Here is a 2,999-nt window from a genome sequence, read left to right as displayed (position 1 = left end):
GTATGTTGAGCTATACACGCAGCTTCCATACAAAAACTTATGTTGACATAGTCCTGATGTTCCGCAGTTTGTTTGTCTTTTAATTGCTTCATGGCAAAGTAAAAATAATTGACTTAGAAGAAGGAGGCCCTATCTTGCATAGCAAATAAATGGGCCTCTGAAAGTGGGACAGTAGTCTACTTTACACAATTCATGTATTGGATGTATTTCTCTTCATCTCTTAAATTAACCAAAGAGTGCTGGGAATTCATCTTCCTTCATCTCATGTACTTAAAAATATATATTTACTAAAGTTTAATAACAATTACATTCTAACCTTTTGTGAATTTCTACTAATATATCAAGCAAGACTTCATCTAAAGTGGCAATTAACCAATCAACTAATGGTAAAGGAACCAAAAAGTCTTTAATTACAATGGATGAGCATAATAAAATATGGATGTGATTTTTTTATGGAATTGTTTGCAAAGCTTCCCAGAAGTGTTTGAAATTGGGCAAGCTAGAAATTAAATATAAATATAAATAAATTAAATATAAATAATCAGACAAACCTAATTATGGCATGGAGCAAACAGTTGCACAGTAGAAGTCCAGAACTGGGAGGTTATCTTTGTTGGCTGACATGTCAATAAAAAGTTCCAGTTCGTATTAATGCTCAGTAATGCTTTCATGCTCAATAAGGCATTTTCCTAGATTCTAAGTTACCTGTTGCTTGTCCTTAAAAGAATTAATTATATATTTTCCTTGCTTCTAGTCATCATGGCATCATAACTGTTTGTAAACAGTAATGTATTTTCAGAGCATTCCAGATGTAAAGTATTAATTATCATTACCTTCCATTTAAGTATATGAAATAAAGAGCAACATAAATGGACTACCAGCATTTCAAGGAAAACCAGTGGCATTAGAATTAGTATAGTCAGATGATGATGATGATGATGATGATGATGATGATGATGATGATGATGATGATAATACACTACATGAAATCACGCTGCCAGTTCTTTAGCTGGTGTTGGCCTTCGTTTGCATCGAGTTTGTCCCAAGAACCTAGGATGTCATAATGTTTCAGTGTAGTTTGTTTGTTTGTTTGTTTGTTTATTAAATTTGTATGCCGCCCATCTCCCCCAGTGGATCCAAGTAGGGTGGCCTTTGGTAATGGACAGATGGAAAGTTTGTCAATGTATAGATTTTCTAAGTGCCGTCCAAGGCTTTTTGGTATGGCTTTTTGGTGGTGGTGGTGGTATTATATATTATTATTATTATTATTATTATTATTATTATTATTATTATTACATTCAAAATAATTAGCTAATACTGAAGAAAGTAGATTTTGCAAATTGATTATCTTCTTTGGAATATCTTAATTCTTGATCTCTGGACCATGCCTTGCTTACTACATTTTCAGAAAGCTATAAAAACTCTCTTCCAAAAGGCATTTGGGGATGAGTAAGATCACACTACACCCAATTATAAATGTTATAATCTTATACATTTATTATACACTTGATCTTAGCCAAAAGGCTGAGAAGCGATTTTACACTTATTATTCTTATATTAATACCGTAAACCACTCAGAAATTCTGGAAATGGAGCAGCGTACAAGTTGTAGAAATAAGCACATAAGTAAATAATGTGTATATTATAATTGTACCAAATTACTTGTTTCTTATGTGTTAATTGCTTTTCTATTTCTTTAATCTTGATTCAGCAAGATAAAAATTGAGCAAAATCCTACATGAGGAGTAGATGCTGCAGCAGCATTTATAACAAAGAAAAAAGAAAAAAAAGTGAAAACAGAGTGACGTTTATTTTACAGAGTATAGATAACCATATGTTTTCTGTTCTCTTCCATAAGTGTATGAAATGTAGCTGATGATACTTATGATATAAACTGATAAAGATTAATATGCATGTTATGTTTTATGCTGATTTCAGTTGAGCACAGTAGATACGCTTGTGGCTTGTATGCATTGCTGATCTATTGTTTGCATTTCCATTCTCATCTGACATGAATTCTCTGGCCGAGTTCATCTTTTGATGCGAATGACAGTGCCAGCAACCAAGGAGCATGACATAAGCATCGCATCATATAAAGTATCAAAATATAAACTTGAGGGATCCCTTTGCCACTTTTAATAATGGACAAACTGCACTCTGTGATTAATATAGGGTGTCTGTGGTCATGCAGATCAACCCTCGATGAAAGTTGTGTTTTATATCATGTACTGTGATTGTTTCAGTATTGGATGGAGTAAGAATTTTGGGTTCAATTTCCCTCTTATTCATGAAAATAAATTACTAAATATATACCTGTGAATGCAGCTGAACAGAGGCTAGTAGGTGTGAAGATAAAATAGGAAGCAGGAGAAACACACGTTAAAAGACTAGAAGGTATAAATAAATTAATTGAGACACATTCAAGGCTAAATATAAAGAGGACCTGCAATAATATTACTTGGCAGATATATTTTAGAAGGAAGAAAAACGTAATTGATAATAGCAACAGAGCTCAGTTCATGAGACAAATCTTGTGGAGGAAGAATGTACTGTCTTCGTAAAAACTGAGATGACCATTGCTATACTAATTCAGGCAGTTACACAAACAAAAGTACTTCTCATACAGTAACTCTAAATTAATAATTCACTTGATATTAAAAAGAAGGATTAAATAATCTAAGTGAATTTGTTTGAAAATTAATTCCATCAAAATATTTCATACTGATTTTTCCCCTGATAAAGTTTGTTTTGTGCCTGGAGTTTCACTTTTTCAAGGTGCCTCTCCCCTGTTCACATGGTGTAGCCAGTTTCATGAAGTGTGTAAGGTGCTGGATGAGGACTACAAAGATCAGATTCAAGTTCACCCTCAGCCTCGGAAGCTCATTCTGACTTTGGACCTTGCCAATCTGTCTTAAAAAAATGTTGCTAAAGGGAAAAATTAGAGAACACTATATGTGCCACATTTTGCTTTTGGAAGGAATATGGGACATAAATCTAAG

The 2,999-nt window shown here is 33.2% G+C and overlaps 1 pseudogene; it reads right to left on the bottom strand.

Moving 5' to 3' along the window:
• Positions 1–1,413: 1,413 nt before the first annotated feature.
• LOC148213739 (U2 spliceosomal RNA) lies at positions 1,414–1,536 on the bottom strand (annotated as a pseudogene).
• Positions 1,537–2,999: the final 1,463 nt, after the last annotated feature.

This window comes from Python bivittatus, unplaced genomic scaffold (assembly GCF_059951505.1).
Source record: "Python bivittatus isolate LINGU-HERP-01145 unplaced genomic scaffold, Pbiv_v1 ctg000840_np1212, whole genome shotgun sequence".
NCBI lineage: Eukaryota > Metazoa > Chordata > Lepidosauria > Squamata > Pythonidae > Python > Python bivittatus.
Note: the sequence above shows the minus strand (reverse complement) of the source record. Positions and strands in the feature narration are given on the sequence as shown.